The following is a 10,811-nucleotide window of genomic DNA, read 5'->3' on the forward strand; positions in this document are numbered from 1 at the left end:
AGAAAATTAGTGAAACCAAGAGCTTGTTCTTTGAAAAGGTGAACAAAATTGATAAATCATTAACCAAAGTCATCAAAAGAAAAGGACCCAAATAAATAAAATCAAATATGAAAGTAAAGTAACAATGGACACCACATAGATACAAAGGATTATAAAATTAATATACCAACAAACTAGACAATCTAGAGGAAGTGGATAAATTGCTAGTAACACACAATCTTTCAAAACTGAACCAGGAAGAAATAGAAAATCTGAACAGAAATAGAAAAATCTGAAGAGCCACCAGCATTATTCACAAAACTAGGACAAATAATACAACACAAATCAATTATAAGTAATGAAATTAAATCAGAAAAAGAAAAAAACTACCAAAAAATAAAATTCCAGGAGCATATGGATTCACAGGTGAAATCTACCCAACATTTAAAGAAAAGTTAATACTTATTCTCCTCAAACTATTCAAAAAAATAGAAGAGGAAGGAAAGCTTCCCAATATATTTGAGGCCAGAATTACCTTGATACCAAACCCAGAAAAAGATACCATAAAAAAAGAAAACTACAGGCAAATATCCCTGATGAACACAGATGCAAAAATCTTCAACAAAATATTAACAAATTTCATATAGCAATATATTAAAAAAATCATTCACCACGATCAAGTGGGATTTATTCTGGGGATACAAGGGTGGTTTGATAGTCATATATAAATCAATGTCATATGCCACATCAATAACAAAAAGGATAAAAATCATATGACCACCTCAATAGATGCAAAAAAAGCATCTGACAAAATTCAACATCGATTCATGATAAAAACTCTCAACAAAATGGGATTAGAGGAAATATACCTCAACATAATAAAGGCCATATATGAAAAACTCACAGCTACCTTCATACTCAATTGTAAAATATGGAGAGCTTTTCCTCTAAGATCAGGAACAAGTCAAGGATGTCCACTCTCAACATTTTCACTCAATACAGTACTGAAAGTCCTAGCCACAGCAATCAGACAAGAAAAAGAAATAAGCATCCCTATGGGTAAAGAAGTAAACTGTCACAATTTGCAGAAGACATGATACTATACATATAAAATCCTAAAAACTGCAGCAAGTAATAAATGAATTCAGTAAAATGGCAGGACACAAAATCAATACCCAGAAATCGGTAGTGTTTCTATACACCAATAAAGTAGAGGAAAAAGAAATTTAAAAAACCAGATCATTTACAATTGCACCAAAAAGAATAAATTACCTAGGAATAAACTTAACCAAAGAGGTGAAAGACCTGTACTCCAAAAACTATAAAACTGAGGAAAGAAACTGAAAGATATTCCATCAATGCCATCCCTATCAAAATACCACCAGCATTATTCACAAAACTAGGACAATTAATGTAAAAATTTTACAGATCACAGAAGACCCTGAATATTTAAGCAATCCTGAGAAAGAAGAACAAAGCTGGAGATATCATAATCCCAGATTTCAAAATATACTACAAAGCTGGAGTAATCAAAACAGTATGGTTTGGTACAAAAACAGACACATTGATCAGTCTAACAGAACAAAGAGCTCAGAACAAACCCACACTTACATGGCCAATGAATCTATGACAAAGGAGGCAAGAATAAGCAATGGGGAAAAGACAGTCTCTTCAATAAACGGTGCTGGGAAAACCAGAGAGATATGTGCAAAAAATAAGACTGGGGACCAGCTTCTTACATGCTACACACAAAATAAACTCAACATGGATTAAACACCTAAATGTGAGACCTGAAACCATAAAAATGCCAGAACACAGGCAACAATTTCTCTGATATCAGCCACAGCAACATTTTTCTAGATATGCCTCCTCAGGCAAGGAAAACAAAAGCAAAAATACACTATTGAGATTACACCAAAATAAAAAGCTTTTGCACAGTGAAGGAAACAATCAACAAAACAAAAAGACAACCTATGGAATAGGAGAAGGTATTTGCAAATGATATATCCCGTAAGGGTTTAATATCCAAAATATATAAGGAACTCATACAACTCAACACACAAAAAGACCCAAATAACTCAATTAAAAAATGGGCAGAAGCCCTGAATAGACATTATTCCAAAAAAGGCATACAGATGGCCAACAGACACATGAAAAAGATGCTCAACATCACTAATCATCAGGGAAATGAAAATTAAAACCACAATGAGATATTACCTCATACCTGTTGGAATAACTGGAATAAAAAAGACAAGAAACACCAAGTGTTGGCAATGATGTAGAGAAAAAGGAATCCTTGTACACTGTTGGTGGGAATGCAAATTGGCACAGCCACTGTGGAGGTTCCTCAAAAAATTAAAAATAGAAATATCATATGATTCAATAATTTTACTACTGGGTTTTACCTCCCAAAAATGAAAACACCTATTTGAAAAGATATATGCACTCCTAAATTTATCACAGCATTATTTTATAATATCCAAGATATGGAAGCAACCTACAGATCGATCGATCTATATCTATCTATCTATCTATCTATCTAATGGAATATTAATCATAAAAAAGAATGAGATCTTGCCATTTGTGACACCTGTGATGGACCTAGAGGGTATTATGTAAAGTGAAATAAATCTGACTGAGAAAGTCAAATACCATATGATTTCACTTATACATGAAATCTGAAAAGCAAAACAAACAAAAAGCAGAATAAACCTATAAGTACAGAGAACAAAGTCATAATTACTGTGGGGTAGGGGACAAAATGGTGAAGAGGAGTCAGAGATACAGGCTTCCAGTGATAGAATGAATGACATGGGAATAAGTGGCACAGCATAGGAAATATAGTCAATGGTACTGTAATAGTGTTGTGTTGTGACAGATGGTAGCTACATTTGTGGTAAGCATAGCATAATATAAAGAGAAATTGAATCACTATGCTGTACATATGAAACTAATGTAATATTGTGTGTCAAATATACTCAAATAAAAAACACTAAATAATAAATTATTCCCCCTTTCACTCTCTCACAACACGGTATACCTTTTCTTCCCCAGAAATTATAATTTTCAGCTATTTCTTTATATAAGTATTTGTTTGATATCTGATCTTCCCTCGAAACTCAAAGTTCTTGTCCATAGTTTAGTCAACCTAATATTCCCAATGCTAGGACCACTGCCTTGCACATTGTGGACACATGACATAGCATTTGCTCTCCTCAGTGACCTCAAAAATGTGCATTTATGTTGCCTTTCCCTCCTTCCCTGTCTCATCTCCTTTTTTCTGTCATTTCTACCTCCAGAGATCCCCTTCTCACATAAACTAGCTACATACAAGTCTTCTATTCAAGCTCCTCTTTGGGAGAAGGAAACTTAAACTAAGACAGAGTCCAGAGGTGGGAAGCCAAAGGTGAAGTGTTGGAAGGAGACAACGTGCCTGCGAGAGACACAAAGGACCTACACAACCACCCACATTGGGACCTTGGTTGTATGGCAGAGGCAAAGACAATCATTGTCATAGATACTACAGCTAGAGAGAAAGCAAGGAAGGCAAGAGTGAATATCTGCTGTGATATATAAACTAAATCTAGTACACTATTATCACCATTTTACATACTGTGCATTTCTTTGTTTACCTGAACTACTTTGGTTGGATACTGTCTAGAAATACACACACACACACACACACACACACACACAAATATTAAGCTAATAAAAGAATCCCATTTTAGATACAAAAATATGAGGCTCAGAGTTTGTAACTTGACTAAGTTCCCATAGTTTATAACAGATAGAGCTAAATTTCAGACTACATTTGCCTGTCTTTAAAGCCTGGGCTCTCTGGTTTATACCATTCACTATCCTCTTTCATGCACTATGCTAATAGGGTCCTCACTATTTGAAATTACACTGCTTACTCCCTATATCTTTGGAAAGGCTATCTACCATTCAGTCAAATTTGGCATATTCCATATTACTTTTCACCAATCTGTGCTGCCCATGTTGGTCTTTTAATCCTTTGAAATATGTAGCCCTTAATTATATACTACCTTCTGCTGTTCATTGTTTTATTACTCTAATATTTATTACTGTAATAGTACATTCTTTAAGGTAAGGGATCTTACCTATATGTATTTACATCTAGCATTTCTTCTAAGACATAGTCATAACTCAGTCTCTTCCGTGGGTAGATTGCTAGAAGATGATGGCTAGAAAATGACAGGCACCAAGCAGGTGGTATTCCACCAAAGAAAACTTTGCTTTGAAAACAGCAGGTTAAAGAAATCATAACCTTATATATCCCAAGCTTCCAGAAGTTGAGGTTAGACAAAAGATAATCATTAGCAACACAGAAAGCATCATCTCTTTAGGGCCTACAAAGAGATCATCAAAATGGTACTGTTAAAAATGTGGGAAGTGGAGCCCATTCATAACTATACCACTTAACTCTTACCTCCTCATTACCCTTGCACAACAATTCTTAGCTCATAGATATCTTGACCTTATTTATAATTATATTAATCAGGGTGGGGTTTTCAGTGTTTTATTCTCATTATAATTGAACAGGAGCCCCATTGCCTAGAAGCTGGAGAAATATACAAGTACATTTTAAAGCCATTGAAATTATTAATCTAGTTGGCTATCCAAACTACTTAGACCAAAAACCAAAGACAAACAAAAGATGGTATTTCTCAAAATTTTGTGAGAGAAACAACTTAGACTCGTTTTAAGTTGCCTTGATAATTTCTAGTTTTCTTTCAAACAAGCAATTGATACAAAAGACAATAAACCAAAATTAAAAAAAAAACGAAGTTTTTAATTGCCTCTATGTTACTTCATAGAAGCCCATCTGAACTTAGGTGGCCAGCACAAACTGAAAATTATGAGCTGTCTGCTGATTAGGGATCCCAATGCTACTAGCCTATTGCTCTTTACACTATCAGTCTGGGAGAAGACCCAGGCCAGCATTCAAGAAAATTTCTATTTGTATAAGTAAATTCCTTTTTGTGCAATAATTACTTAACTCCAAATTATAATTCTTGTTGAGTCAGTGGTCTTAGAATAGTCCTTTCTAACATAATCCAGCATTCTGATTTAAGACATGAATGTCTTCATCTTTTTCCTAACATCCCCTAGATAAATACCTATGGATGCCTTTTTAAATTGGCAACAACTCATTTGCATACATAATTATTTAAACGTCACCTCCCTCCTCCACCTTGAACATTAATGAATAATATAAATCCAAGAGGCATTGTTCAGGTTTTTAGTCTTTTTGAGTTGTGTGCACGTGTCTTACCTCTCATACCTGAGCTTCTACTGTTTGGTTACTTGGCTTGCTCCTATCAGGCAGTTATTCAAGTTTTTATCATCATTCTCATGCAATGTGGCTAGTGCATTTCTGACCACTACCTAAATCATCTGGCTTCTAAAGGGACTAGAACTAAATGGCAATTTCATTCTAAAATAATACTTTTCTTTAAAAAAAAAAAAAGGTAGCCAAAGAAATGTTTTAAAACTGTACTTAACTTCCATCATTGGAAATTTTATGATTGTACTGACCAGGTCTGTCTTTGATCTTGACAAAAGGCACACTTTCAGGTGATATTCTCAATTCAGAGAAACTCAGAAATTAAGAGGTCCCATGGGAACATAGCATAGGTAGTTTCCTCCTCCAGAGGCTATTCTCTACAGTGAATATAAGCTTCACACTCTTACATGAATACTGGTCACGACTGAAAATGGATTATTTGTTTTGCTGCAATATGATTTTATTTCAGATTCTAGTTAGAATGTAAACTGTGCTTTATCCATGGGAAAAAATTTGATCAAATACGGTGTTCCTCTGGGAAGAAGTTACAGTCTATACTCTGTAAGTTTCTTAACTGCTCCCTTAATTCCCTTCCTCTATCACATTTAAGACACTTTCATAATGTTTTAATATCATATTTCCATACATACTAACTGGGATGGCATGGAATTTCTGCACAGCTTCCAGAAATATCAAGGGTTTCTTCACCCAGCTACATCTTGGGACTTTTGGGCTCCCCATAGCATCAGAAAGAATGCCTTCTATTCAGTGTCACCCCTCCCTAAATACCCTGGTTGAGGAAGCATTTGTGTTCTCATAGCACCACAGTCAGCATGGTCTACAGTTTTTCTGGATTACGGGACTGTTCCAGACACAGATATGTAGGCATAATTAACAGAAATTTCCAAACATGGAGAAAATTGGTTGTTAATAATTAAGCTCAGGAAAAAAACTGATAGAAAATATGGAATGAACTCTCTCAAAAGTTTTAACAGTCAACAGCTACCATGGGGATGAAATTATGCTTTTGGAAATGAACAGAAGGAAATGCAGAATGGTACCAAAGTCAGAGAAGGACTAAAGTCAGAGACCTTGAGTGTACACCCCAGTCACACTATTTCTCTGCTCTGAGACTTCTATAAGGTTACACTGGGAGTCAGCCTCAGACTAATAAGACCTGTTTCATGGGATTATTGTGGAGATTAAATTAGACAATGTGAGTGAAAGTTTCTGGTACACAGTGGGTATTCAGGGGAGGAAGAGGGAGACATAGAAAGAAACAGGGAGATTAGTTTCCACACCACCTGAAAATAGTAGCTAAAAAAACAAAAATAGGAATTTTCTCATTTTCTTCCTTTCTTTCCTTCTTTTTTTCCCCTAAGTTTTGATTCTCTTTGGGTAGGTCTACTTTAAGTCATTTGATTTTTAAATTATACTCTTGGAATCGGGAGATTTAACTCCCCCATTTAGGACACGCTTGAAAATAAATTATAACAGTATTATTAATATGACTATTAATATACTTAATTTAGCAGTAATATTGCCTTTTGTAATTCAACTAAAATAATATTAACAACTTTTAAGGCAAGTATTAAGTGAGAAAACATAAATAAGCTTTTATTTCTTTGGTGTAACCTACAGCACCTACAGACTGTTTCTTTTTCATCTGCAGTGTTCAAAAGTGATCAGAGTATGCAGTAAAAATAAACTCAATAAATTCTTCTTGACCATATTAGAAGAAGTTAAAAGGCCCTCCTATATTTAGTACTTTCTAGTCATTTTCATCACTGGTATCTGACCACCTTTGTAGATTTAAACAATAATATCAACAACACATTAATTATAGACAGAGGTGAGGGTAACAGACTAAATTAGAGGAAACTTGAAGCAGTTAGTGCCAAGAGCAAAAACAGAATATTACAGATACAGAGAATACTTTTCTTATAGCTACTGACCATTTATATTTCTTATGTCAATTACCTCTTCATAGGACATGTATTCTTATAAAGAGTTTTATTATTTTTCTTGATTCATAGAAATGCTATTTCTTCTCAACTGAACTAAACTTTTCTCTACACCAACATTCTTTCCAGGAGCTTACTCCAAATAGACTCTATTAACTGTGTTATTTTGGGCATTTACCTTTTAACTCAACTTTTCAGCAGTAAAGTATGATTGTCCTCACGGCTATGAAACAATTATTAAAAATGTTCATCATAGCTCTGAGTTATAGAGAAAAGGAAAACAACACTGCAGAGCTGGTCTCCAATTTTCACAGAGGGCTACGAACACCAGTCATCAAGAACTAGTAGTGGCTGCTGGAGACAACTGAGCCACTGTGCAAAGCCCTTCTGATAAACACAGTTTCAAAAGAAAGTGGCAGAAGCAGATGGCAAAAAAAAAGAAGGAAAAAAGAAACTGGGAAGAGAGAAATGCAAAAAGGAAAAGAGAGAAAGAATATGAATCTATTTTCTAGCTTGATAGGATTATTCGATTTTTAAAGTAATTAATTTAAACAGCAAAAATGACAAGTTCAAAGGCAAACTTAAAATTTCTCTACCTTGTTTGATAAGACATCTAATTAATTTGTATTTGCCATTTACTTTGCTATTGCAAAAGTCTTCTGCCAAAGATTTTCTTTTCTTGTTCTTCCTGGAACATCTTTCAAAAATCATGACTTCTTAGGCTAAAGCAAATGAGACTGAACAGAAATGGCTTCCAATGGATATTGGGAAATGAAGGAATTTGCCTAACTCTGAAACTCTCATTTGTAATTCAAAAAAATATTTTCCTCTGGTAGCTTGATGCAGAGTCTCCCCCAGAGTTAGTTACAGACTTTGGATCATTTTAGTCCATGCGGAGATTTCCAGATTTTAGTTTCTCAGAAGCCATCTTGCTTGGAATTGGAAACCTAACAGCAGATTGTGTATTCGATGGTCTTATACTATGTCTGGCACAATGGCTTCCAAACACATTTTAGAGTTTGATACTCAAAACCAAACTTCAGGATGCACTATGGCTGAGGTATACTTCAGGCTGTAAGTAATTTCTTACAGGTTACATAAGCTTTGAATTTCATGAACAGAGAACAATTTCTTCCTGTTGCTCATGATTCATCCTTTCTTTACGCCTGGAACATTTATTCTTTAATGATTTTTAACTACCTTCTTTTTGATAGTTTATCTCCTCTTGTACTTAGTTAACTATGTTCATTAGTCAAAAAGTTTTGTCTTTTGTCAAAAATAGTATTACTATCTCTTTTCAAAAACTTATTCATCTATTTATTCATTAAAAAAATTAACCTTCAATAATGTGTTAAACATTGTCTCCGTTTTTCCAATTTATAAATAGAAACTATTTTTCTAACATACATGCCTTACACAATAAAATATCATTTTAAAAAATATTATTTTACCTCAGGTCTATAGTATTGAAGTGATCGTAATTCTTTTTTTAAAAAAAAGATTTTAAAGTAATTTCTATACCCACCGTGGGGCTTGAACTTATAAACCCAAGGTCAGGAGTTGCATACTCTACTGACTGAGCCAGCCAGGCACACCAAATTGATCATAATTCTTGATTCATAACATAGTCTCACTATTTTTGCAAGCCCATTTTGTGTTTCTTTGCTTATTTATTTAATGATAAAATTATGCTGATAAAAACATGACCCAAAGATCTAATACAAGATCTAAACAGTTGTTAATAACATACACTGCTTATGTGCTCATCTCTATGATGACCTTTCGCCTCCCCTTACTTGAGGTTATTTACATTGTACATCTTCTCTTTCTGCATATAGTTTTATCACTTATCTGAGTTCCTGCAATGTATACTGTTATTTTTCTATTGCTTTTCATTTTATAAAAATTGTACTGAGTGGATCCATTTTGGACTCCTTTTCCTTCATTACTATGTCTAAGATATATCTATATCATTTTATAATTGTAATTTTTATGGTTCTGAATAACATTCCATTGTCTTGTTTATGGGGATTATTATATTTCTCTTTATGTACATACATAAGAGTTTATCTTGGGTATGGAATTGGGAGTGAAACTGATGAACCACAGAATTTGTGAATATTGAGCTTTACAAGATAAGGCCAAGATTTTTCTAGACTGATTATATTAGTATACACTTTCATCAGCAATGGAGAAGAAATCTTCCTGATTCATATACTGTTTATTCAGAAAATCTAATTGCCTGTCTTTTCTTCAGATAAATTTAGAACAAACTGGACTAAATGGAAGAAGTAAACCAGCCTGTGGTGTCTGAATTTGTTATTTTGGGGCTTTGTAGTTCATGGGAGCTCCAGGCCTTCCTACTAGTGATATTTTCTTCACTTTATTTGATCACCATTTTAGGCAACATCTGCATTGTGCTCCTAATTATTGCTGACCTTCATCTCCACTCCCCCATGTACTTCCTGTTAGCCAATCTTTCATTCACTGATTTCTGCCTTTCCTCAGTCACTACCCCTAAAATGATCACAGACTTTCTCAAGGAAAACAAGACCATCTCTTTTGAAGGCTGCATGTGTCAGATTTTCTTTGGACATTTCTTTGGAGGGGGTGAGATGGTGCTACTTGTGTCAATGGCCTATGACAGTTACGTGGCCATCTGCAAGCCACTTCACTACTTCAGCATCATGAACAGGCAAATGTGCATTGGGTTAGTGATGACATCATGGATCATTGGGTTTGTGCATTCAATAAGCCAACTAGCCATGATTATAAGGCTGCCCTTCTGTAGACCAAGGGAATTGGATAGCTTTTTCTGTGATATTCCATTGGTGATCAAGTTGGCCTGCATAGACACCTCTGTTTTAGAAATGTGGATAAATGCTGACAGTGGGGTACTGGCAACCATCTGCTTCATTCTTTTGCTAATCTCTTACTCTTATATTCTGCTTTCCATCTGCCTTCACTCTAAGGATGGGGCATCCAAGGCTCTCTCCACCTGCACTGCCCACATTACAGTGGTAGTGTATCTTCAGGCCTTGCATCTTTATCTACCTGTGGCCACTCAGCATCACCTGGGTGGACAAGTTTCTTGCTGTATTTTATGCTGTCATCACATCTCTCCTAAATCCAGCCATTTATACTCTAAGGAACAAAGAAATTAAAAATGCCATTAAGAGACTATGATGTCGGCATATGGATTTCTGTATTTCAGGGTCTCACAGTATCAGAATGTCCACCGTAGGATGTCTAAATTAGCCATGCCTGTCCTGTTGCTTGGGACTGGGAAGCATTCCCCAATTCACATATGGTAATCATGTGTATCTCTAGTAAAACTTTTATGCCAATTCTATCATATTCCATAATCATTTGTTGATCATGGAATGCAAAATGATTTCCTGTCTGGAAAATTTGGCAAATCTCTACGACTATGATTTTGGTTGTGCTCAAGAATGACTTAAAATTAATAACAAGTTAATGTTACTTACTAGTATTAGTGCTGCTACTTCAACACCTTATCTTAAAGTTTTCTATTATGCTAAGCATTTCTTTGAGCAAAG

General features: G+C 34.8%; 1 pseudogene; it reads left to right on the top strand.

The window, feature by feature from the left end:
* Positions 1 to 9,533: 9,533 nt before the first annotated feature.
* LOC113250102 (olfactory receptor 4K3-like) lies at positions 9,534 to 10,437 on the top strand (annotated as a pseudogene).
* The last annotated feature ends 374 nt before the right edge of the window (positions 10,438 to 10,811 follow it).

The sequence above is a fragment of the Ursus arctos genome, unplaced genomic scaffold, assembly GCF_023065955.2.
Source record: "Ursus arctos isolate Adak ecotype North America unplaced genomic scaffold, UrsArc2.0 scaffold_4, whole genome shotgun sequence".
Lineage (NCBI taxonomy): Eukaryota > Metazoa > Chordata > Mammalia > Carnivora > Ursidae > Ursus > Ursus arctos.